General features: G+C 42.9%; 1 protein-coding gene across 2 annotated transcripts in view; it reads left to right on the top strand.

The window, feature by feature from the left end:
- pag1 (phosphoprotein membrane anchor with glycosphingolipid microdomains 1) overlaps positions 1-27,960 on the top strand; it is a 49,614-nt gene that overhangs the window by 6,196 nt on the left and 15,458 nt on the right. For both annotated transcript variants that reach the window (XM_044052694.1, XM_044052693.1), the window contains exon 2: positions 12,512-12,585. The gene's annotated coding sequence lies outside the window, so the exon portion shown is untranslated. The remainder of the gene's footprint in view (positions 1-12,511; positions 12,586-27,960) is intronic.

Genomic DNA, 27,960 nt, shown 5'->3' with positions numbered 1-27,960 from the left:
GTCATGACTTGCTTCACCAGATAGCCCCTCCAATAAAACCACAGCACACCAGGGAGTGAAGCCGAGCACCTGACAGTCACTCTCTGGACTCAGGCAGTAAGTTTTACAGTTGTTGGTTGTTTCTTCATCTGCTCCCACAATTTCCGGTTAAACTATGGTCAAATGCTCTCCGTCTTTTGCATTATAGAGTATAAATGGGCCTTAAATTGGCGGAAAATGAATGAATGAAACAAGAATCTCAAAGTAACATGTAACAATGTAGGATTTGCTCTCTGGGTCCCCCTACAGTTGGTAAAGAATATTGTTTGTTCCATCTGTCGTAAGGTTTACGCTAAATCCTACGTTGTGTTGTGTCAAGGTCCTGGATGCACTATACAGACATTACAAGCACACTTGCCAACACACAATGTTCTACTTTTGCTCATATTACAGGAATATTTACCTGTTTTTCCACGCACACGCACACACACACACAGACGCTGTTATCGACTTACTGCAGCCCTGAGCAATTTTCTCCAGGATAACAGGGTGTTATAGTTTGTCTCCAGCTGTTCTGTTGTGCTGGTGCTGGTGCTGTGTGTGTGTGTGTGTGCAGCGTTAACACACACACACACACACGCACCTCACCTCTGCGCTATTGTGTGACAGAGCACAGAAGATAGAGAGAGAGCAAGAGGGGTGTGGATGCGATTAGCCGCGATTGCCTTGGGACATCTGTAATGGGAAATCAGAGTGCCTCCTCCAAAGAATTATGGGTAACTGAAGCCGCTATGTATTCATCTCCTGGTGTTGGAATAAACATGCAGTGTTGAGGAAACTCAAATGACTATTCTATACCACTTATTCTGTTTCAAGCTTTTTCGTCCAATGACACAGTCTTCATGGGGGATTTTTCCCTTAAACTATTTGCAAGGTCATTTAAGGATTTGAACATTTACATGGACTAATGGATTAATTTATTGCAGAATAATTGAAGCCTCACAACATTAAAGTTCCTTTTTTATGTCATCAAGTCCATAATTATTATGTCTTGGGGAAAAAAACCCATGTAGACTAAGACTTTAGTAGCATTTAAAGGCTGCACGGTAATTCCTTGAGAATGCTGTTTTGCCATATTTGAACTTTGACACCACCGTCATGCCTGTTTCGTGTATACAGCTACAGTCATAGCGTAGCAGTAAAAGTGGAAGTGGAAGCAGGGGGCTGTAATGTTGTCTGCCTGTCTCAAGACTGTGACTGCAAACATGAACAAGATCTACCGGTGCCTTCATGGTCGTAGTGGTTAGCGCTTCTGATCTCAAACGACTCAAACCACTTTGCTGTGCGACCCGAAAGCAACATGTGTTTCATCTGTTAAATCTTGGTTTGTGGATCATGAATCTTTTTTAATTTCCCTTTAGGTTCTTATGTGTTTCTGCAGAAATTGTCCATATTACTCCTGTTATTGTCACACGAAGCAGGTTTTGTAACTGACGTTCAGTGACTCTCAGCGATATTTCTGCTCGCCTGTGATGCGTTCAGTGACGCTCGTAATATCACAGGCACACATTGTCCTCTCTCTAATATTGGTAGGGACAACCTGGCTTGCCTGACATGTCGACCCCCACAATTTGACCAGCTGACTCGGCTCACTCCACTCCTGAGTCTGTTTTCTACAAAATACCTGCATGCTTCACTCCCTTTGGCGTTGTCAACACTTTCATGTCCAAGATAAATTTGTTTCAAGCTTCTACCGAGTGACTGTATACTGTATTTTGCCTGAGAACACTGATTCTTTACTTCTTAATTTACTGATTTGGGGCAGCCTGTGGCCAAGTGGAAAGGGAACTTGACTTGTAACCATAAGGTCGCCGGTTCAAATCCCCACCCGGCCAAAAAAGGGCTGGGGTACCCCTGAGCAAGGTACCCATCCCCCCAATGCTCCCCGGGCGCCACTCAGTGTGGCAGCCCACTGCTCCTAATTCTAGGATGGGTCAAAATGCAGAGGAATACTTTCCCTAAGGGGATTAATAAAAAAAAACTAACTTAACTGTAAATAATTAGAGGTTCTTCATAGTTGCCTGTTACCTATAGCTCCTTATGCCAAATGGAGGCCTACCATGATGCCATGAAGTGTTTGGAGAGGTGAAGTAAGGAACAGCAGACGTGGTTGGGTGAACAGGGTGGTCAGTATATTTAATGTCTCTTCTCCTTGGTAAAAATTTTGCTGACTTACACACACACTCACACACTGCAGGGTTTGCATGTTAGAATATCACCCAAAGGGATCACCCTTATCTTAAGTCTATACGCACCTTTATATGCTGCAGTGAACACAGATGCAAAATACTGTGTGTGTGCAGTCATTCTCTGTTTCATATGAATTGATTTTTGTCTTTATCAGCATATGTACAGCATGAGGGATTGATCATAGGTTGTCACAGGATCCAGTTCATGACCACTTTTTTTTTGTCCGATTATACCGATAACATAAACTCAAGTATCTACTGATATCTGTGTATCGTGAAGCTTGAGATATATAGGATTGTATCAGATTTTACTGATATCCGATCCAGTGATTTTGACCATTATCGGACCGATACCGACCGATTCCCATCCCCTCATTATTTTGGGAAGAAAAATGGGAATATATGCCGTTTTCTGTATGACAACACTAATACACAGTGCCGTTTGTGTTGCCTTCAGTGGGAATGACGCAGTCACCGTGTGTGTGTTGATTTCCATGTTGATTACATCTGGATTGAACGATGGTGAGGGTCAGTGCTGTCAGGGGTTGATTGCTCCGTCTAGAATGCTGTCAGGCGGCCACAGCATTGTTGCACCATTTTCTTCTTCTCCGTCTGTCCCTCTTACTATCTTTCAGTTTCTAACATTTCTGTCTTCAACAGTCCTTCCTCATCTTGACTTACATTCCAATCCTCCGCCTCCTCCTCTCTGACCTGCATGTTTTACTTTTGCACATTTCCCCTCAGTTTGTCTCCTTTCCATTCCTTTTTCTATATTTGTAATTGGCTGCTCTTTCGTCATGTAAAAACATTCTAAAGCGACTCTGTCAGTGGCAGGCGAGCTCAAATGTAGTCTGTTGTTCTTATAATTAAAGAGTACCTCCTTCTTCCCTTCTCCCAAGCAGGCTCATAATAGGAAATGCCCCCATTATCTCTACGGGCAGCAGTGTATTAATATGAGCCGTAGACAAACAAGGTGCGGGTACGTGCTCTGCTGTGCCTGCACTCTGTTGAGATTAATAGTTCAACCCTGATATTACATGGCCAGCCTTTTCAAACTGTTTCCCTCAAGGTTGTTGTGCTCGACTGTGTTTAATATTGCAAGAAAATGTGAATAAAAGCAAGAAAATGAAGTTAAAAAAAAAGACCCATCTAAAGGTCGAATGTCCCTTTAATTTAACAATATTTTTATTAATAATAAGAGTTTGGTCTTTCTTAGTTGTGAGGTTTCAGGTTTGAAGTATTGATGCACACAAAAGCCAAGAAATCCTCCCAAAATCTGTCTCAAACTGTTGTAAATGCATCATTTTACGGGAAAGAACACTCTATTAAATGCTTGACTGCAACTACTGATTATTTTCACCAGTAATGTATTATCTTCTTGTCTGTTTGGCTGCGGTTGTTATTTGTTTCCACATTAAACTGCTTAACGATTTCCCCCATTCTGCTTGATAAACGGCTCGGAAACCGCTTCAACTTAACTTTCCTCTGATCGACAAGTGGCTTCAGCTGTGAAGGGTTAGAAAGTGGCACAGTAACATTCACATGCTTGTCATCAGTGTCCTCCCCAAATAAGAGACAGACCTCTTTAAGTCTCAAGCCATGTCTCCATCATGGTACAGTTGGGTTTGGTACAGTACGGTACGGGTTGGAACGGTAAAGCCCGCGGTCAGGCTTGCACTTTGACTGAGAACAGTACTTTTATTTGGTTGACCTCAGTTTGTGGCTTTTTGTGAGAATAGACTGCGGGCGTGAGGAGTGACGCTTTTCTGTCGCCCAATCAGCTGACTGTCGTGGATCTAGCTCCACCCATCACGTACCATTATCATCGAGAAGTGCCAGTTTTGTTGAGCCAGTACTGTAAATCCTTTAACACCTGAGCCTCTAAATGTCCATCTGTACATTTTTATTTTTTATGCTTATTTTAACCATAAAAGGACCAGAGAATGTCCTGTAACTCAGTGCTTTTGCCCATTTTTTTCCCAGGATAACTTTCAAAATCTGGCAGTTATTTAAAATGTTCCTGCATGTTAAATAGTGTATTAATACTATAACATGAAGTAAACAAACCCCACTGTTAGTTGTACATGTTTAATTTCACTTCTCAGCTTTCAGAAAATGTTACGCGACGGTTTCCGCACAAACTGTCGCGTAACTACAGTGATGCAAAGTGTGCATGTGCAAACGTGTCGTCTGCGACCACCTGGCACTGGTGAGTGTTGGAAATTACAACTCGCATGTCACTGTGCACCTGCAGACAAATCCACTATGGATTGGTTTGATCTTGCTGCATGTTGCTTCGTTCTTCCGTATGTTGAGTCATATTGTGTATTTTTGATGTCTCGTGACGTCAACGGCATTGAATCTGATCATATGGGCAGTAAATGTCAGGTGTGGAGGTTGACAGTGAAAGCTTCAGACCTTTTTTTTTATTCTAATAGTCTGAAATGTATTTTGCCTTCAATAAAGAACCAGCAGTCATATGCTCAACTATGAAACTAAGAACCTTTAAATACCTTTGTTGTATTTTTTGGTGATTTCTTAGATAACTAAGTTTGATAGTGTGATTGTGTGATTGTTTGAAGCCATTATCAGTCTGGCACAGAGGGAATGACTGCCTTCTTTTACCAATGTCTCTCTAGAGAGTAGCCTCAAGCATGACTGCAGATGTTTGTGTGAAACTGCAATAACTTGAAACATGAGAATTGTAGGGAAATATTAGAGGGATTAAAGTATAACCATTAAGACTGTTTGCATATGTTTACGTAAGGGGACCGTTGTTTACTGATATCTGCAAGTCATCCAGAGAATTTCCTCTTAGTCTCCCTCTGTTTTCCCTCTCCTTCCTCCTCCTCCTCCCTCCTCCTTCACTGTCACTGCTGAGCTTTCTGAAAAGGCTGCTTGTTTGGCTCCTCTGGGTGCTGCTGAAATGCTCCACTATCTCAGAGAAGATAGTGGTAATAACAAAATGTAAAAGCAGGGAAGAGATATAAAAGAAAGATACAGTGTGGCACCGACAGGGAGTTTAGACAGTCTTGAATGAATGAGTAAATAGAATCGGGGAAAAGATGTTTGAGCCAAGTGGAGGAACAAAGAGGTGATTGTTGAGGTCGGCGAGGGGCCTTTCAGTTCCTGGACAGTTTGTCCCTGATGTTTTTCTAAGATTCTCTGAAGAAAAGCTTCATTTATTGAACAAGAACTACTTCTAAATTAGTTTATAAGAGTCAATTTTTTGTTAAAGTTTGAAACTTCAGCACTTAAATGATGAATTGCTCTTACTAAAATGTTTTTTTATTATGTTGTAATTGCTTTATAAGTAGCTAATAAATCATTCACTAATGTCAAAACTTTACCAAACAAAAATAGCTGGCTGTCAGATTGTGAAATACATTTATCTTGTGTATTATGTCGACATGATTAAGAAAAACATTGTCATAGAAGTTGTAATTCCTTTATTGAATACTGAAAACAGCTGGTAATAAAATGATTTGAAGCCAAATCAGTCATTTACAGTGTGGCAACACTTTTTATTGATTGATTTAATGAGCCAATGCTCATGGAAATTATTGATTAACTAGGTATGAATGTTATCTAAGCCAGGGCAGTGTGTCCTCTATCTGGAGGAAACTTTAACTAAACCGAGCAGAACAATAACACTGGGAGTTATTTGCTTCCATCTTCCTCAAATGATGTCAAATGACATAATGTCTCTCTTATCTTTACCTCTGAGTTTCCAATTTTTGTACGGACAGTTCAAGCTATCTCACTATTTTTTTTTGCATTAATTAAAAAACACTAATTAGCAGATTGTGAGATAATAGTTGGAGCTTCAAAATACGAGAATATACTGTATGGAATTGTTTTGCAATATTAAGACTTTCCGTCAAATTTAGCTCCACACACTGGATGGCACACGTGGCATTTTTCTGTTAAATAATATGACATATCTGGTTTATCAGTAAGCTAGCAATACATTTTGATTTAATTAAACTTTAACAGCATAGATCAAATATCATCGAAACATACGTATGGCTTCAATAATCTGTGCTGGGGGCTGAGCTCTTTTATCACAGGTTGTAGTTAAAGGTGTGGCACGTCTCAAAAAGGGCTACACACTCTGAAAGTTCACGTTGTGTTACAGCTGCTCCCCCGAGAGAGAACAACAAGATGAAAGGAGGTTTACCTATAAGGGCCAGAGCAGGACATTTTAACGCCGAACAGACGTGAAAGGTTTTGAACTGTGCAGGGCCAGGCCTACTGAGCTCTCTATGAATACACCGAGGGGGAAAAAAGGAAATAATGTGAAAGGAGAAAGGTTAAAGAAAAGGGAGGATTAGAAACGAGGGCGAAGATGAATAGAGAGGGGAACGGAAAAGGAAAGTTCCTCTTACAAGGCGACAGATTGTCGGGAACGAACAACGCATATCTGCTGCGGGTCTTAAAAAAGTATGTGACACACAATCCCAAACTCAAATAGAACTTATGGAAATAAGTCATTTAGAAAGTGTGAATTTAGAGGCATGTAAGAGTGAACAGATGGCCGAGAGGAGAGGGAAAGAGAAGAAGAAGAGGAGGGGGGGAACTGAGGGGAGACGAGACAGATAGAGCAGGAAATCCAATGTCTAATCTAAGCTTGAAGCTAGAAAGCCTCAGTGCAGTCTTACACTGCAGTAGTGTTTCCTTTTATTCAGATTATCAGCAGATTCTTTTCTTGGCTTTAAAATAATATTGTGGAAACTATACATTCAATGTTCTGTCACAGACCCTGCGCCCTGGGTTGATGATTAATCATTTATTACGCGGTTTTGTTGATCAGTCTCTTTTATGTTGAAAGGTTAAATTAATTCACTGGAACTTAAAGGTCATATCAGAGTCTGTGTCCTTTTGCTGCTGAATTCATTTGCCCTTATTTGAATAAATGTTCAGGAGAATTGTTCTCTGTCAAGCTGTCAGGAGGGAGCAGAAAATGGGCCGCTGTCGCTGCTGCAGGGCTAAAGACGGGGGAATTCCACACCAGCCTCCACTTTATATTGTTTATTTCCCTCCTCCTCCTCCTCCTCTCCCACACCCACGGAAAGAAAGCACTTTTCCCTTACATTGTGGCACTAAACACACACTGACCCGTGGCAGTAACACACACATTCGGTCATAAACTGGTAAATGAAAAGCCTGACTCAGACGCAACAAATGAGACTGGTGGGATCAGGTTCTTTTCAAGCGTGTTATGAAAGTTATTTTTAGGCTTTTCTCTGCCACACAATGCCTCATTAAAAAAACCACACAAATCGGCTTTTGTGCTCCGATCTCTGGGTGTGGGTATCATAATGCATCTGACTTCCAATAAATGATGCAGAGCGGGATGTACTGTAAAAGTGACATTTGAGAAATGAAAAATGAACATGAAACAGAATAATGTGCTGAACGTCTTTAAAGAGTCTTTGACATGAAGTGAGAGATATCTAAGATGAGACTGCAAAGGCTTGGTGGTAATTAGGAGGTGGAGGGGTGCACATAACAGTAGAATAGTCAGAATATTGAAAAAAAGATGCCTGGTAATGACACAGACACTTATCCTCAGAACATCTTTAAGTGAAATATCATGTAAATGCAATCTCGCTGTTCAACTAGGCACACATGAACTGATTAAATGTGTCCACACTCTCCGCAGGAGACTCTGGTGTCTAATTTGCAAATTTAAAACCTACTTTTCACACAAAGTCACATGCAGCAATAACAGACATATTAATATGACCTTTCACCGCACTTTTAGCATCTGTGTTTGAAAGCAACACATCACGCTCTTGTTTTAGAGTAACAGCAACTGTGGCATTTTCACTTCCCTGCCTGCATTCGTTTTGTGTTTAGAAATATGTGGAGGACTGACAGATGTGTGGCTTCATACTGAGGCCTCCTGGTATCTAGTTAAGTTAAGTTAGCACTTTTGCCTTTGCAGCAAGAAAACCCAGGTTTACGACCCGGTCAGGACAAGGGCCTTTATGCATGGAGTTGTTCTGTTTTCCAAGTGTGTGCGTGGGTTTTCTCTGGGTTCTGCAGTTTCCTCCTACTGTCAAAAAACAGGCAGATTTGGGAATTAGGCAAATTGGGAACTACATACACGTCTCTATGTGGCCCTGTGATGGACTGGCGAACTGTCCGGGGTGTACCTCGCCTGTCGCTCTATGTCAGCTGGGATTGGCAGCACCACACGCGTCCCTCATGTGGAGGGTAAAGCGGTAGAAGGTGAATGAATGGAATGAAAAACCTAGCAGAAGGTAAACAGCAGCTCCACAACAGGTGTGAAGGGAGATTATGTGAACTACAGAGCTGCTGCTGCTGCTGCTGCTGCGCACACATCCAGTGTGAGCCCATTAAGGAACAACACAGACACAGATTTTGTGGTTTTACTTTCACCATCATGGGACACACGGTGGAATAGTGGTTAGCACTCTCGCCTTGCAGTGAGAAGACCCAGTAGGAGTGAGTGTGAAAGTGAATGGTTGTTTGTCTCTATCTGTGTGTGGCCCTGCGATGGACTGGCGAACTGTCCAGGGTGTACCCCGCCCGATGTAGCACCCCCCGCGACCCTCTGGTGGAGGATAAAGCGGTTAGATGATGACTGACTGACTTTCACCATCATACGGTGCAGTCATTTTTAACATCATAAGGAGAAGTTTAAGCCAAAACAAGTTGTTTGTTCAGTCAAGGACGAGCCTCCTTTTCCCTCCAAATATCTACATCAGCCGCCGCCTCCTTGCCGCGTGTATGTAAACACAGAAGTCACTGATGCCCCTCAGCCTCCACACTAACTAATCACTCCGTGCCCTCTCATTAACATGCTGTACGCTGAAAGCACCACAGCTAATGACTCAGCGTCGCCTGTTACACGTGGAATAGTCTTGATGCTGTAATAGCTGTGACACCTGCACAGCTGCTGTGGAATGTGTTGCAGCGTGAACAAACGGGGAAGAGTGAGAGTCCCCGCCACGCGCTAACTAGCTGCTAAGTAGCACTCCATTAGTGTGTTGCGGATTCTGTGCATGAACAGAAGCTACTGTACACATGCAGAGGGCTGAACTTAAAGCCCCTCTCTCTCTCTCGCTTCCCTCACAGTGCCCTCCAAACAATACCTATACTGTTCTCCAAACTTCACGTCCCATTAGCTCAGATGCCGGCGCTGTCGCTTCACTGGGAGCTTTTACTAGCGCTCGCTGTCTGTGCTGTCTGTGCTGTCTTGCCGCGGCCCCGAATGGCTGCACGGAGCTCATCTATCCCGGGTTCCCTTGCTTCCCTGAACTTGACATTGTGAGCCGAGCACGCGCGCAGAGATTCATGTCAGCAGGAATTTGCACATGATTGTGTAGCTGAAGGTGAAATTCTGGTATGAACAGGTTCATGAATACCATGATGTCGCCAAGAACATTCTGCAATATGATGTTGTTGACAAAAGTGTGCTGCTTTTTCTTAACAGTCTTTAGAATATGTCCGGCGCTGTTAGCCGATGATGTATTGCACGTGTAGAAAAACAGACTCAGTATCTCTGTCTCAGAGTGAGACTGTCTCAGTAATTCAATCACACATAATGGCCCAGAGGAGACCGCGTGTGTGTTTGCAGTTGTGTACAACGCGGACATGTTTGCCCGTCGACGTTTGCTTCGTCTTTTCATGCCTCTCGTCACTTTCCATGTGCAGACCTGAACGCTCTGCATAATCAGCCTCCTGGCAACAAGTTAACAGAGAACCACTGAGTTCTGTTGCGTCTGTTCATCTTCAAGGTCCTGTTGCCCCGGGTTACGGGTTGCTAGGGGAAGGATGGACAGACTGGCATCACCAGCGTGCCAGTGAGGCACATGGGCTCTCTGCATTCTGATTTCCTCTTCTTCTTCTTCTTCCTCCTCCTCCTCACTATTTTCCCTTTTCCCGAGAGCTGTGTGAATAAACAGTCACAGGTTTTTCATCTGGAGTTGTGATATTTACACTCACTTTAATTACTTTTAAGCCAATCACACGGCAGCAACTCAAAGCAGTCGGGCATGTGGACATGATCATGAATACTGAAGACCATCTCTAAATGTGCAACATGTCAAACCTTGAAGTCCACATCAGACACTCTGGTGCACATAGTTAAATGTCCAATTTGTGAGAATTAGTGATATTTAATGGTGCAGATTATAACAAATGGAGAACTAGGGCATTAGGGAACTACGGTGGCCTTTGTGTACCAGAAATGATAGTGTTCTTTGTGTGCATAGTAATTTACCTCTTTAAAAGGCAACAATGCACGCCTCCCTAAAAAAAAATTACATATAAAATGTTTATTCTAAATCTAGCAAAACCTAGGCGCGTCCTGTCAGACGCAGGAAGTACTGAACGCTGTGTGCGCGCGTTACGTCTAAAACAACTTCACAGCAGTTTCGTGCCGCCACGCCATGACGACCCCGCCCACATTGAGGAGGTGCTACATTAATGGAAAAACGGCGTGTCTGATACCAAACCGAGTAGAGAAGGGCCGGGTCGTGCTAGAACGGTGTCATGTATTTGATGGTGTTAAATAAAACTGCTGCATTAACAGGGTGCGTTCTATCAATATAAACAGGAAGTTCACGCGCGGTTTCTTCTTCCCCCGCCCCGCGTTTAAACTTTCCGTTCGATCAGAATTGGCAGCTGACGAGTTGCACATACAGCAATGACCAAAGTTCCTGTTTGTTTTCACTGATGGAGGTTGTGCTCTTCATTTGCGGGTGATTGAATGACTTTATTATATTAATTTATTATGATGACGGTCAAGTGCATAAGTAATCATGATGATCCATAGATGGGGATGGATGTTGTTTTAAGATGTGTTGTGGTTCCAGTGTGTTTGTGTGTGTGTGTGTGTGTGTGTGCAAGCAAGAGAGGAAAGGAGTGGAGGTTTGAGGCGCCAGCAAAGAGGATATGTCTGGCAGCTGTGTCATTTTACAGAGTAAAGGCTTATGGGAGCATTACAACAAATGAGCCGCAGGACACACACACACACACACACGGCTTTCCCTCTAAAATGCGTTTGCGTGTTAAAAACTGCGAGTGAGCCTGTGTGTAGTGTGTTCACCGCTCAGTTGATGCGGTGACTCGCGACCCCTGGCATCTGCAGCAGCTGCGGCACTGCTTTAGTCTCTGTGTTTAAAGGAACGTGAATGTGTGCATGTATTTTAAAATGTTTGGGTTTTTCGTGACACGTCAACACAGGTCCTCAGTAACAGAAAGTACAACATGGGATGACAATATGTTTACCTTATTCTATATTTTATATATATGTACATTTTTAAGTCCATTTTAGAGGTTGACCAATGAGGGATTTTCTATGTCTGAAGCAAATTTTTCTATTTCTAATGCAGAAGATATTCTTTACATGATGCCTATATTCTATGGCTGATATTTTTGACCGTTTTTTTCTTTTTTTTCCCCCACTCTAGCTGATAACATATAATACTTTTAATAATAACAAATAATACGCAAACATAACTTCTATATTTAATATAGGAGTACACAGACATGAACACACACACACACACAGACACACTCTAGTGAAGTTCAGAGTCAGTCAAGGTTGTTTTACATCTGTCAAGACATCGCTTTGCATTCCTTAAGGCTGACGTTACGCACTGTCATTTGTTACAGCCTGTTTCATTGACGGGCTGCTTCGCCGTGACAGGGTCTACTGAGCTCTAACGAGGCCCAGGGAGGACGTTGGGCCCGTGAACATCAGGCGCGTCGTTAACAAGCTTCCCTTGATCCCCGAGGGTCTGTCAGATGACACACACTCGCGGTCTCTCTCACATGATGGCGTTAATCTGTGCGTGTGACTCGGAGCATTCATATCCTTCTGTAGCTTCTCTAAAAAGCCATTGAATCAGTAGGAACTGGGCAAGATGTCTCAAGATGTTTCCCCTCTCGTCCATGAGGCTTCTTCACTTCTGAAAGTTGCTGGTGAAACCTGAGAGTAAAACCCTTGAAGTTTCAATTCCTGTCCAGGTTGCAACTGATTCAGTCATTAAACAAAACAAAAAAAAAACCAATCTATTTCTGACTGACATTGTACAAAATGAATGCCCTCAAAGTCGGACTAACACACCCAGATCATTATATCTCCCTTCTCTGTCTAAAACCTTTTTTTCTTTTGTTTTTCCTGCAACGTTAACTGGAAGCTTTATGTACTAAGTTGTCTAATTTATCTAATCTCAACCAAGGGATTGAACATATTCACTATAAGATGCTCTCTAAGCCATTTTCACTGTGTTTTGTCCGACCAGCTGCTGGTTTGTCATTGTCGTCGTCTCAAGGGAAACTAGTGCAAATCTAAATTTGAGAAGCTACAACCACAAAGGTGAGTGAATGATTAATCAACCTGCAGAATTGTTGTCGGCCTACTTTTTGTCATTAGTTGACATACAGTATTGATTGAATAATTTTAGTTCTCCATATAAATGGCACAGAGCTCACGCAGGGAGTCACTTGTCCACTATATCAAACGTCTGTATGCAGTGATGAACATCATGTTTTAGAGCAGGTTGTAATAGACCACGCCCTCTCACACATCCTGTCAACTCCAACTTTGCATCTGATTAAAAACCATTTCCTTCTGTGCGATTTCCCTCACGCGGTGCTGTAGCTCATATTCAAGTCACCGTGTGGCTCTCATGTGTTAATCATTTATTCAGAGGAACAAACAAGTTCCTCCTGATTCAGTTTGGATCATATACTCATTTTGGATCATATGCTCAACGTTAGCTAGAGATCTCGGGAAACATGAGGGTTTTGCACTGTGATTCAGTCGCACGCTCTCTGGGGACTCAGCTGTGTCCCCAGTGTCTTGTTGTGCTTCAGCAGTCAATTCATGTCTTCCTCCACTTCCCTTTCACTCAGCCTCTTTCATTTCCTGTAGAAATGTTAAGAGGACAGGGCAGGGGCTTTTTGGAATGACTCCAGCATCTCATATAACTTCTCATACTTTTATAGATCCCAGCTTAACGTCCGTAGTTTTAGTATTTCGGTCTCATTTAATGCACCAAAGTGACCTTTAGCTTTAAAACATAAGGCTATTATAGGGTGTGTTGTCTTGTCATATCGACCCGTCTCTTTCTCTCCTTTTAATTTTTGAACCCAAGGAATCAATGGGATAACTGCCTCTGAAGCTTATTGATATTTGACACACAGAAGTCTGGAGAGGTTGCTCAATGAACCTGAAGTCATGGCAATTTTCCAACACTGTTTTCTACTTTTAACTTGATATTCACCCTTTGAAAGTTGAAATATCTGTCTTTCATACTCCATCTTTGCAGCTTCCTTTTGTCCTGTGTTCTTTTTTAAACTTTTTAAACCAAGACAAAATTAACAATTTGGAACTCTGTACAACTAAAATGACCATATTACTTTGTCATCCATAGAAAAATACGGAGCCCTGGCAGGGTCATGGTGGGAAATGTATTTAGACAGAACTATTGTGTTCTATTGTGTTTGAAAACTACTGCAAGGGAAATCAAAATTTCTAAAAATATTTCCCACCATGACCTGACCCAGGAAAATGTACCGACTGTCACTATGCCATTTTTTAATACAAACATGTGACATAAGTCCACTTCATCGCACCATTAAATGCATTTGGGTCCACAAGTCTGACACCACGTTCCCATGGTATATTTTTCCTTTTTCTAAACAACTGTGTGTCAGCGTCTGCGTGGACACATGTGCAGACAAAACACTCCGTAGAAAGGACTTGAAAGCCGGAGTGAACGGCGTCTCTTTGCTGAAGGGAGAATATGATCCCTCTCTAAACAATGGCAGAAACTTCAAAAAGCCCATGGGCCTGTCTTTAGTGTGAGTTGTTGCTGCATTTTAGACCCAGTGACATTTTTTAGCGGCTTGTCAGTGGAACAATAGGGAGCCACACGCAGAAGGAAGGCCAACGCCGCTACGCTAGTGCCAATGCTAACCATAGGACAAGGCCAAAACACAGGAAATTAGCTGTTTACTTTCTCATGTCTAGACTTGTTCCCACTAATTACTGAGCTCTCAGGGTCACTGCTGCATGTTTCATTATTTATGAAAAAAAAGAAAGAAGAAAGAATGAAGCAGTGTTTGACCCATCTGTTGCCCCCCCAAAGTGTGAGCTGTTGTCGTTAGCCTTATGATAATCTGCTAGCGCCCCAGAAAGTCAGTTCTAGAACAGGTGGTTATGTGGGTCATGAGCCTAATAACACAACAATAGTGTCATATGGATGATAAAGTGTTTAAGACGGCAGATGAATGGCAGATTTGTACTTGATACTACTCTTAGTTATAGATTTTACAGTGTAGACAGTGTGTTTGATGACAATTTTCTTTAAGCAGCTGTTGGTCACACACACACACACACACGAGTTGGTATAGCATTCATAGTGAGGACATTCATAGACATTCCCTTGCCCCGTACCCTAACCTTAACCATCACAACTAAGTGCCTAACCCTAATCTAAACCCCATTCTAACCCTAATCCCTAAAACCAGGTCTTAATCCCTCAAAAAGCTGTTAAAGTTGCGTAGACCAGCCAAATATAGTCAAAATGTCCTCACAAGGATAGATGTGCTTGACAATTGGTCCACACAGCCTGTTTAAGACATGAGAGATGCACACACAGGATTACAGAAATTGTGGGGTGTGACACCTTGTAGGGTTTAACAGGAGAAAGACTCATTTAAACCACAGGATTAGAATGATGTATCACTTGTGTGTGTCTGTGTGAGCGAGAGGGAGAGACTATGACTAATGAGTCGTGTTATTAAGATGAAGGATAATGGGAATAATACTGTCTGACTTTTTGGTTCGATCTTAAATCTGTCTTCGTGCAGTGCAGTCGTGTCATTTCACGCATAATTCTTCAGCGTTTTTTTTTTTTTTTTTATAAACTGTGTTTTGTATAAAGCAAAGGGTTGAAGGTTGACGTGTTTCCCAGCATGCAGTTGCATTCCTGCAGCCTCTCGTGGGTTTTTTTTTGTAGGACAGTGTGAGGTCTAACGGGGTAAACCAGAGGACAATCGTGACAAACAGCACTGTTCTCTGGGGCATCTTTTTCCACATGAAGCCCTCGTCTCATGGCCTCTGATGAAGCACTGTGTGTGTGTGTGTGTGTGTGTGTGTGTGTAGCCTGTTTACATTCCACTGATTCCTCGTGGGGATTCTGCTCTCTGTCCTGTGTTCTCCGGTTTATTTGACTGAGAAGGTGCTTGTGCCTTTGCGTTGTGTCTATTTTTACACTTTTAGATTCTCCTCAGACTAACACTGGCTCAAACTTTCTTTTCTACATCCTGATGGACATTAACATTGGCGATCCTCCTTAATATGTGTGTGAATGAACTGTATCCACCTTTGTCCTCGCAGCTTTTTGCCGTGTTGGTATCGTTGTTTGTTTTTGAGCAGTATTTTGATTATAGCACCAAGAAGAAATGGTTAGATTTTGGTGATGTGGAGTCGGGGTGTGTTTTTGTGACTATTCCACATCATATCCCTTGTGATTTTTCCAATACTCCCAGGATATAAAAGTAAAAGTATGTTGGTCTGTGACGCTGCAGCTGCTGCAGAGATGAAAATTAAAGGCTGACTAAAGACTGAATCCCTTTAAAACCTCTGCCGTGCAAGTAAATGCAGACACAAGTCACAAGGAGATGTGGAGGTGTTAATGTCTGTGTTGCAGTTTGGTGTTTTTGGTGTTTGGTGTGGTGTGTGGACACTGATTCATGAAAACTGCAGTGGCAGTGGTCCTCCTGCTCGCCGGTAGACTGTGCAGCTGCTCCCTCCAGAGCCGCTCATCCATCTCTGCCCTTTAATCAAGATTTCTAGGAAATCTTACTCTGCATATTTGTCACTGGCAGTGTGGAGATTGTAACTGACATCTTCTGTAATCCCCTCTCTGGCTCCGTTCGCGCTATTAAATCCTCCTCAGGGAATGATGCCATGCTCATTGCTGTGTCAGCTTAGGTTCAACTAGTTGCTTCTATTTCTGTCATGAACCACAGACGCAACAGTTGCAAGATATTTTCATAGAATTCTAACTGTAGCTGTAAACAGGAGAGAAAACATGGAGCTAGAGGATGATGCTGTGTGTCTGTGTGTGTGTGTGTGTGTGTGTGTGTGCCCAGGGCCTCGCTAATGGTCAGGAGAATTGAGAGGTAATTTACAGATGCTGTAACGTAATGGCACTTCAATTTAAGGAGCACTCAGTGAGTGCTCACTGTGTATTGTTTGGGTTCAGATGTGTGTTTCATGTATGTCGTACCCAGTGTGTTGTGTTTAGTTTTTGCCTTGACACGGAGTCAAAGGTGATTGGTTCACCTATGTCAAGTTACATGAGCTGATACCAGGTTGGACACTGATGTGAGACACCGGGCTGATGCATTAGAGCCTAAATTATACCTGTGTCATCAAAATAGCTTCATGAGTCTGCGTGACATTTTGTGTCTATGGATTAAATGAAAAAGGATTTAATCTATGGATTAAACTAAAGAGTGTTCATTGTCTATTTGTCTCATATTACCATTCTTTTATGATATTATGGTCATACTTGGTGTGACTGTTCACATTAACTGTCATTTTCATGAAAAATCATGATCATTTGACCTTCTTTTTGTGTTTTCTCATGTTCAGAGCAGGCTTTTTGAGACAGTTATTTTCCTTCACTACTCATAATGATGAATTTCACCATTATGCTGTCTCAAATTCCACATTTCCATTTGGTTACTGCACTTGGTAGGGCTGCCCGATTATGGAAATAATAACTCACGATTATTTGGGTCAAAATTGAAATCACCATTATGTCAAACGATTACTCATTGACTTGAACTTGAAACTATTGGAAATGATTGCAGATTAAATAAAAGTGGCTTTAAACATGACATTTTGAATGAACCTTTTGAATTTACCTTAAAATATCTATAAATTATTATTTATATCTTTAATCACGCTGCTTGTTTAACCCTGGGGTTCCATTGAAAACCTGTATACTATTTTTGCCGGATGAGGAGTGGGACAGGAAGTCAAACACCTTTACAACAGTAAATGTGTTATTTTCAGAATAAAGTCCCCATTTAGTAATAATCCTTTTGTTCAATTATTTTGTTTTTGTAGCCATTTGGGGCCATAATTGTGACTGAAACACTATTATGATATAATATAATATGATATAATCTGATATAATATAATATAATATGACCAATACAATTGGTCATATTACGATTTTGATTATCTTGACAAGACGGTAGAAAACGGATGGATGGACAATTGTGCAGCCGTGATCATTGCCATCCATCAAAAATATTAACCACACACCATCTGCATGCTCCAACAACACATCCCATAATGTTTATCCCAAATTGCAGCCTTTGTGATTTGTTAATTGTGTTGTTTTCAAACTGTCGTGGTACTTTGACAAAAAGGCAAATCCAATGGGAATGAATGAGTCAACAACAACAACAACCCTGCATTGCGTAAATATTCTATCTTTGGTGTAAAATCATTTCCCTCTCAGTCCGCCGGTGTCAGCCTGAGAATCAAATCCCCGAGAGTCACCTCTGTGTGCCTCACATTTTTGCTGCATTATCTGCATTGTGTCAGAATGAGTTTTGCCCCCGGCCTCCTCAGCTTCTGTGAAAGCTTCGGTGTGAAGGTGTCTCACTCGCTGACTGCTGCCTGCACACGGAGAGCTTTCATGGGTTCTTCCACCGTTCTTTTCTCTCTCCATCCTTTTTTTTCCTGTCACACTCAGGTCTGTCGCCTGCTAATTGGTTCATCTCTGTTTGGATGAATCTGTGTGTGTGTCCGTTTCTCACTCTGTTTCCCATCTAAATCCTTGAGAGTGTGTGTGTGCAGTAATCTTTTACTTATGTGTGTGTGTTTGTGTGTGACTGACAGCAGATTTTCCGCCACCGGCAGATATTCTGTTTTGCCGCTCTGTTGCACACGTCGCTTGGTTCATTTGGTTTTCAGCTTCCCCTCGGGACACGCTGAGCCCATCCGCATTAACTGATTTGAGAAGGGCTGTGGCAGCCGCTGCCTCTTTGTAAATATGTCTTCTACCACGTTTGTATATCGATTATTCATGAATTATGGCTCCAGCTCATGTAGCTGTTGAATATAGGAAGGAGTCTGTCAATAAAGGAGGTTTAGCTGCGTGATGATGCAGGGGTCTGTCGTGAATTATTATTCTCTGACAGCTCTTTATAAATTTTGGATGCATAGATTGATTTTTTTTACTTACTCACCTTCTTACCAAGAGTTAGATTGGAAACTGTGTGCCATTATCAATCATGCCAAGCGGCCTTGAAATCATTTTTGATTTCTTTTGACATTTACGGTCTGCAGATTTTGTTGCCTTCAAACAGAAAGAAGTTTCCCACTGTTGAACCCACAGTTTTCACACTTTCTAGTCTGTTAGGCTAAGACGCAGTATTTAAGGAATAAAGGTATAAAGAAAATCAAAGAATATTGTGTTTATCCTCTCCATTTTTGCTGCTGGTTGTGATTCATCCTCCTCCTCCTCCTCCTCTCCGACCTGGCGTGCCTTGTCTTCACCCCCCTTCGGTTAATATGGAATACGCTTCAGCTTGTGAAATAAAGAATGAAATGGAATTGTGAAAAAAGGCAGAAAGAACAGCTCCCTCACACAATCTCCCACCGTTACTCAGCTGGAAGGATTGAAACAGAAATCAAAAGATTGCGGTCAGAAGGTTGCCATGTCTTGCAGCATCCTCCCCCTCCCCTCGCTGTTAAGGTGGTTGCCATGTATTTTTTTGGCTGTAACAACGACTAACCAGCCATCCAACCCCAACCCCCATTTGCTGTTACCGATGTTAGATGTGCCCTTTCAGCTCCCGGCAGGCCTCCATATTTTACCATATATTTGTGAGGGTAGCAGACATGTTGAATATGCTATATGGTCTGGAGAGGGTTGAAGCTGAGGGCAACGTGATGAAGAGAGGCGGGGGCAGGCGTGAAGAAAGAAAGGACTGGAGAAGAAGGTTTAAGAAAGTATCTGTGTGTGTGTGTGTGTGTGTGTGTGTGTGTGTGTTACACCATTAGTACTGGGTTTAAATTACTCTGCAAGGCACGCTGTGTGTTATCAGTTTCAGCTCCAATCAGCATCGGTAGGAAAGAAAGACCACTTTTCTTCTTTGTTTGCAACACTCATTCGTCTTTCAGCCGTATTTTTGTAACGAGCCATAGGTTTTAAAAAATCTGGGCCGCAATTTAATATTTACTTTGATCATTTACAATTCACTCACGGGTGATGCAGGGGTTTAAAACGAAAAAAAAAAACACAGCACAGACCAACTTTTGCTCAGCTATACCTGCTCATTTTTGTGTGAAAGAGGCTGTCGAGTGTCCGGCCAGTAGAAATATGTCAGAAAAATACCTCACACCAAAAGGTCAGCGGGCCTCAGCCTCCCCACACACCTCTCCTCTTTTTCATTCCCGACTTGACTCTGTCTGCTCTCCAACCTCTCCTAAAATATGCACACACACACACACATACACACACACAAATAGTATCAAATCCGACCTGTGCTTCCTCTTCCTCTCAGCCTCAGTGTCTTACAGTCCAACATTACCCTGGTAGACTCATAACCTCACCCCTGCTGTGGTGAGGCTTGTAAAGACAGATCATATTTCCATCTCCTCACACACACACACACACTTACACACCTCTGTTAATCCCCCCACCCCTTCAGCCCTGTGCCTTTTGTCCTAAACGTTGGTGCTAAAGCAGGAGATAAATGAAGTGTTGCTTTGCAATTTTCTGAGCGGCATCTTGGGTTTTGCAGCCTGAACAGCTCAGGGCTGAGTCCGCCAGTTTTTGGAAAAAGTAAAAAATAAAGCATCTTTGATAGAAATGGTGTGGGTTTGTGTTGTTGTAAAATGTGTCGCCGCAGTTGTGTATTCGCCAACATGGCTGAGAGTGTGTGTGTGTGTGTGTGTGTGTGTGTACAGGCATTTGTTGCATCTCATTAACAGCTTTTACAATGAATTTCTTCAGGGCATCTCACACACACACACGCGCGCGTTCATCCCTTTTCAGCCTGGTAATCCCTTTATCTTGGTGGCTATTCAGCACGGAGAAGCCAGTGTCACTGAATAATGATGTGGTCGTATCTGCTCCTCATTCGCCCGAATGCTAATCTTCATCTCAAGGTGACAATGATGGAGTAATTCCATGCACGCAGTCCGTCATTGTTGAATAAGTCTAATCTGAGGTGTCTGTCTGTGTTCATTTTGTACAGATTTTTTGTAAGTGGAGCTTATTTTCAATTAGATAGACACTTGGTACATTTACAGTGAAATTTAAATGAAATGACTTTGACTCAAACCTGTTGCATTTCCAGTACAGTACACGCTCAGATAAACCCAGAGTACAGCGTTGTTGGACCGATCATCATGGTAACAACCTGCTGCCAGTTTAAGTTGCTCCAGCGTCTCTGACATAAGCACGAACAGACACATTCCATTCAATAAGTCAATTAATCCCCACTAGTCCCTGATTTCTGGGACGAGGACAGTTCAATTAAAAGCAGTATCGACGAGCTCCGAGCACAGCGTGACTGAACGGTGCAAACAAACCGACTCTTTATTCCGCTCACTCTGCAGTCCCGTCCACGCCTCTCCTGTCCCAAATCCCCACAGTTAAACAGTTCAGGGTGACAATCCCCTGAAAATCATCACAAACAAACAGAACCCGCTTCTTTCACACTCCACGCTCTCATTTCCATATTTGGACGCAACACGCGACTGGCGCGCTCAGTGGCGTAAATCGCTCTGCGGCACAATTCCTGGAGTCGGGTTTTGTTTAGCATTTTATTATTAGCGGAGCGGCGGCACAGTCACAAAGCTAATCAGTTGGAGACAATGAAGTGGGAATCAAAGTGCCTTGTTGGGATTTGGAGGACAAAAATAAAAACGAATTGGGCTCAGTCCATTAAAAATTCATTTGAACTGGTGTTTGGCTGCAAAGTAATGTGGCACAAACACACCGCGCCGTTAACGTAGTGTTTAAAAAGTTTCCTTTTGGCATATTTTTAGTTGCAGGCTGCAGTCACTTGATGCTCAGGCGATGGGTGAGGTTCTTAACACTAACACTACACTTCCCCTTTTCCAGGAGCAGAGGGAGGGAGTGTGTGTGTGTGTGTGCGTGTGTGTGTGTGTGTGTGAAGTAGAAATGAAATTGAAGTATTCAGCATGTGTGAGGACGACACAGAATGAGCCTGCTGTTCTCTTTCGTGAGGAACCAGAGAAAGGAGGGAAGAGAGAAAAGTGGAAGTGAGGGAGGGAGGGACACTCGGTGTTGAGCTGAGTCTGAACAAATGGCGACAGAATTAACTTTCGGAGGTTTTCGTCCGGTCCTTTTATGTTTGAGAGAAACATGAAACAAACCACAGGACCTTCCGTGACCTCAGGGTCATCACTGTCCTCGAAGTCCATGACAGGAAGACGGGAAGTGTTTCCTTCCCGTGGGACTGTGCGACATTAACTAGACACAGACACACACATGTTTACACGATCCTCCCCACACACACACACAGTTTCACACTGCTGTCCTATTAAGGACTCTGTACCGACTTCCATTTAAACAAGGTGATATCCCTAACTTAACTAGTAATCTTCGCTCTCAACTAATCCAGTTCCTCAGAAATGTGGTTCTGTCGCATGAGGACCAGGCTTTTGGACTCCATGAGGACTACTGGTCCTGACAGGGGGGGAACCTGTCATATAGGGTGCTGTTTCCGCAGCATCTAAGCAGGTTTACAGTAAGAGTTTTGAGTCCCAGAAACATGAACCTTGTGTTAACCACAACACCATCCTGCTTTCTTGTCAAGTGCAGTTAAATTAGATTATAAAGCAGAGAAAAACAAACGAAAAGAGAAGCTTTTTTGGCCTGCGTGGCCACCGTGTCTGTGGAAAAACTTGAGACAGTAAGAGATGATGTTTGTCAGCTTGTGGAGAAATGCCTCATGTTTCCTTTATGCGTCCCCAGTGGGAGTTTGATGTGGATGCTGACTGAAAGAGCAAAGTAGCCCAGCCGTGCATATGCTCTGAAGATAAAAATGCAGATATCTGTAATATGAGAGAGAGAGAGAGAGAGGGGAGGGAGGGAGGGAGGGAGGAAGTGGGGAGCTTTGCTAAATTATGCAGTTTCAACTTCCCCATTTAGGGAGGTTAGATCAATTTCTCATGCTAAAACCATTAACCCCTAGGATGGGCAGTGTTGCCAAGGCAACACAAATGATGTCCCTTGCTCGGGAAGCACCTGTTTTCATGCTCGTGCAGTTGCACAGACACGGGCGCACATGCAGAGACGGTGATTAGTGACTTGGACAGAGCGCGCGGCGCTCCTGTGTCTGTGCATGTGATCTGACACTTGTAGGTTTCTGTTCTCTGCAGCGAGTCATTATTGCAACTGATGTCTGTCTCTGCATGTTCGTGTGTATGTGGACACATTGTCTGAGTAAAGGCAGAGGGGTCCCTCTTAAACCGCAGCCTGTGGGCGGACTTGTATTTCATCAACTCTGCCAGGGGACGGGCGTGTGTGAAGATGCACGTGTCACTATGACTCTGTATCGCTTTTCTTTCTGTATTTCATTTGCTCTTTCTCTTTTTTCCTCTCCCCCTCTCTCTCACTAAAATCTAGTTTCTCTCTTCATTTTCCATTCTCATCTGTCTTTCTTGGCAGCAGTCCCCTCTATCTATTTTTCACCCCTCCCCCATTTCTCCCTCCCCCACCTTCCAAATGACCCTCAGGTCAGGACACAAGATGGTCAGTGTGTGTGTCTTATGTGATGCATCTATCTATCTATCTATCTGTCTGTCTGTCTGTCTGTCTGTCTGTCTGTCTGTCTGTCTGTCTATCTATCCGTCCATATCTTTCTACATCTATCCATCCGTCTATATCTATCTACATCCATCCGTCCATATCGATCTACATCCATCCATCTGTCCATATCTATCTACATCCATCCATATCTATCTACATCCATCCATCTGTCCATATCTATCTACCATCCATCTGTCCATATCTATCTACATCCATCCATATCTATCTCATATCTATCTACCATCCATCCATCCACATCTATCTACCATCCATCTATATCTATCTACCATCCATCCATCTGTCCATATCTATCTACCGTCCATCCATCTATCCACATCTATCTACCATCCATCCATATCTATCTACATCAATCCATATCTATCTACCATCCATCCATCCATCCTGTCTATCTACCATTCATCCATATCTATCTACCATACATCCATCCATCCATCATCCATCCATATGTATCTACCATCCATCCATATCTATCTACATCTATCCATATCTATCTACCATCCATCCATCCTGTCTATCTACCATTCATCCATATCTATCTACCATCCATCCATCCATCCATCATCCATCCATATGTATCCCATCCCCATATGTATCTACCATCCATCCATCCTATCTATCTACCATTCATCCATATCTATCTACCATCCATCCATCCATCCATCCATCCATCCATCCATCATCCATATGTATCTACCATCCCTCCATATGTATCTACCATCCATCCATCCTATCTATCTACCATCCATCCATATCTAGTTGCCATCCATCCACAGCTACCTGCCAGTGCTTGTAGTCGTCAGTAAGTGTGTGTGTATATAATGTGTATACTATGCCAGAAAGAGAGAGGGTAATTCACAGTGGCACTTCTGCATACGATGTGCTTTTCTAGTTTCTAACGCTCGCAATAAAAAGATTCTGTGCAAATGAAAAAAAAAAAAGTCCTCATTGTTTGGAGGAAGCAAAAAAAAATTCCTGTCATCATTTTCTTCCCTCCTAACTTCTTCTCAAATATTTCTTTGAGCTTCACAAGATCCTGATTTTTCAAAGGCAGTTGAGAGTTTCCTCAACAAAAAAAAGAAACTGGCTTATTATTTATTATTGTGGAAATGCCTCTGGCTCTCCTCTGGAGAAGCTTCCCGGGGCTCATTTCTCAGCAGCCTTGCAGCTGTAAACCTTCCCCCGTCTGTGTGCAGACGATCCTGCCACACAGCCACGCCGTAATCCATAGGACCTGAAGCACTGAACTCTGCCTGTGGCTGTTCACTCCGTCTCACAGCTCTGGTGGAGCAGCTTCTGACTGGCTGCCGTGCTTCACTGCAGTGTCAGGTGAAGGGGCTCGGCCTGGATTTCTTGCCTCCTTGAGTGTAGTTTCTCGGTTGGGAGGTTTTGCCTTGATGGGGCTTGTGGTTCATCGTGTGTGTGTGTGTGTGTGTACAGCTGGTTGAGGGCAGGATCTGGAGCTCTGCCTTCCTCGGCTCTTTTCAAATGGCTTTTCCAGTCAGTTATTTTCTATGGCATGAATCAGTGGACAGTGATTGTCTCTCAAAGGCATCTGTTTTCTTTCATGGCAGCCTGAAAGCGCCAGGATGAAGAGAGTGACAGCATAAGAGAGCACAGTTGTAGTCTTTGGCCCGCTGTCTGTCTCGTATCACATGCTCTGGTGGCCTGTGAGGAGTTTTCCACTGTGAGAAGCTCCACTCGGAGCTTTTACGGCGTATATGCGGTGCTCAGGAATGAGGGGTGTTTTTTACTCCATGCATACTTTCTTTCCTCGGCACAGAAGTATGTCAGAAATGTTATCCAGACCTGGATCTGTGTTTGTGCTTAACAGGTTCTTCATACCATTTGAGTTAAGATGGAGGAATTGAAGTTGTTTTGTTTCTTATCACATAGAGTGGAATGAAAGGATTGTGCTGAAGCTCTTGTAAGCCTACAGTTGCTGCCAGTGTCAGTTCTCACCGAGTTCTGGCTCCAGATGAGAACCCTGAAGACTGAAGCGGTTTTTCAGACATGAATTTGGGAAATGTGGGTGTGGACATGCTCTGGAATTTGCTATTGACATGTGATGAAACCAGCAGGAGACGGGAGGAGTCAGACACTTCAGCTCAGTCCAGTATTCTGTGAATCATCTGGAGCTTCACTTGTTTTGTTTTGGACATTGTCTGAAGCTTTGACTCGGGAGCTGGCAGGAGAAATTCTGGAGAATGTGGATGTCTGGAGAATACAGACCTGTCTCACTGTCTCATGTACATTTAACCTAAAAAAAAGATGAAAGATGTATTTCCTGTTGGTACCTTTGGTATGATAGTTTTATGTCTAATAATTAATTAATTAATTAAAGGTCGAAAATGAGATTGTTGGATTCGATCTACAGTGAAGGTGTATGATTTGCTGGGTTTTAACAGCCACTTTTTTGTATTAGTATTATTTGTCCATCTCCATTATCACCTGCCAGTTGATAATGGTTGGTTATCTTTTCTTCACACGTCATTTTTTTTTTTGCGTTTGTCTCACTTCCACCATAAATAGCACTGATGACAAGAAGGGCATGTTGCCATGGTGACACAGTGCTGTGGCTGGCAGTAATTATTCTGATTTAGGTGCCAGTGGAGACGCGCACACATGAGCGGGCAGCACACTGTGGCAAAAATAGTGACACTTTTAATATGACCCACTCAGCCAGAACTTTTTCTTTTTCTTTTTTCTCTTTTTCATTACTCACAGAAAACAAAAACGTATGTTGACCACATGTGGACAAGTGAGACAGCAAAACAACACCGCATCACTGTCTTACATCACAGTGCCCCCTGCTGGATTATGCACTAAATACTACAGACACTCTGCTGTGCTTTTAGGCTGTGTACTGTATATGTTGAACTTGAATGAGGTTTTTAGGGTTTGGGATTGGCATTTGCTCTTAATTTTGAATGGGGTACAACATGAGTGTGTATGGACAACACAAAGGATTCAGACATGCTGCTGCCTGTCTCCGTGACACCGAACAATGTGGAGAACACAGTAGATATCATGTTCTATATCAGGTGATGTCACTGTGCTGTAATCTGTGCTGTAATCCTCTCAGTTACATGGGATGACTGGTCAATAAAGTATGTGTGTGTGTGTGCTGGCAGCCTGTTTTTGCACGACTCATACTCTCAGTGTAGACCATAGTATTCGCATATAAACACCTGTAAGCGATGATATTCAGCGCCGTGATTTTGATTTGCTCTAAGCAATAATCCCCCCGCCTCTCTCTGCTTTTTATCAGCTCCCTTCCAGGCAAGGCCAGCTTAACTAATCATCTGTGTGGGTGGTGGTGTCAAGGTGAGGTTGTGTTTGCCTCTTACCATCCGTGCAACATGAGCCCTGGTACACAGACTCCTCCTGCAGGGGGGGAAAAAACAATGTAACAATGTTAAGAAGAAATTCCTCAGTGGAGGAGAAGTTAGAATCTGCACAAAACTTGAGGTAGTTCTTCCTTAACTCCCACGTTCCTCTCATTAGCATAGGAGAGTTTTTCACCGCCGGCACAGAACACACATACACACACACACGTATTCTTTGTGACTGTAGACAGGAGTTTGGAGAAAATGGATACGGGAAGATGGATTGTCATATTTGTGTCACTGATTGTGGCCAAGTCTGCTGTGAGTGATCGATGACAGGTGAAGGACATGTAGAGAGACGCTCGTGGAAAAACTCCTTCTGAGTTTGTGTGATTATTTTCCCGTCCCATCACTGTCACTCTTCTTGTGCGTCACCTCCTCTCTCTCTGTGATCACCTCGTTTTCTCCTGGATCACAGTCACTGCAGTCACACGTGTCCCCACATACCAACACATACCATCGTCACCTGGTGTGACTCATACAAAAAAAAAACCGCCGTCTCATAAAGCACCTGTCACGACATCGGGAGTTCCGCGGAACACAACTTTTGGCTGTCGGGTGGCGACGTGAGGAGGTTGCTTATGCCGAGCTCAGACACCAGCTGTGAAGGGGCCACTGCAGCAGACTGAGGCACAGCTCTGTGTCTGCAGTGCAGGTTCTGACTCTGCTCTGTGCTGCCACCTGCTGGACACACATGAGGTCACAGGCTGCAGTTGAGCTTGTGGTGAATGTAACTTCTCTCGTCTGTACCGCAGGCAATATAAAGCTCACCTTTGCAATTCCTACCAGACCTGCAGGAGTGTCTGATGCTGATGCTGCTGCTGCAGCAACGTCAGCTCATTCCTTATTGTTTGTCTTTCGATGAACTGCTTTTAATCTTTCACCGGCAGTAATTGCTTGCTCAGTAATGCGCACGTCCCTCCAACCCTAATATGATACCGATATCATCATTTTCCTAACGACGAATCTGACGATTATTTTCTCGATGAATCGAGTTGTTGTTTGGTCCATAGAATGTTGATCAGATTCTGTCAAACCTGGAGAGGATGATGTTCTCAAATGTCTTGTTTTGCCCCAAAATGATTCCGTTGTAATGATTTCTCTGTGATATGGAGCAAAGAAACCAGAACATATTCACATTTAAGGAGCTGAAAAATCACTATTTTTCAACAGCCGACGATTCATTTAGTAATCGATTAATAATCGGTGAATCGAGTAGTATTTTCAGCCCTAATGTCCCATCCTTTAAATCTGCAATATTCATCACTGTGTGTACATGCACCAGTAGCACAGAGATGAGTGAAGCGTTTCAAACCTTGCTTTCTGTGGCTATAAATTCTACTTCTGAAACGTTCACTCACACTCTTTGTAGCCGTCTCGCTTTACGTTGCCTCCATCTGTCTTGATAACTTTTATGTCACCTCCTGTGACAGACCTTTGCTTGTATTTAAAAGTCACAGA

Source organism: Solea senegalensis, linkage group LG20, assembly GCF_019176455.1.
Source record: "Solea senegalensis isolate Sse05_10M linkage group LG20, IFAPA_SoseM_1, whole genome shotgun sequence".
In the NCBI taxonomy this organism is placed as follows: domain Eukaryota; kingdom Metazoa; phylum Chordata; class Actinopteri; order Pleuronectiformes; family Soleidae; genus Solea; species Solea senegalensis.
This window is presented reverse-complemented; position numbering and strand designations above follow the sequence as displayed.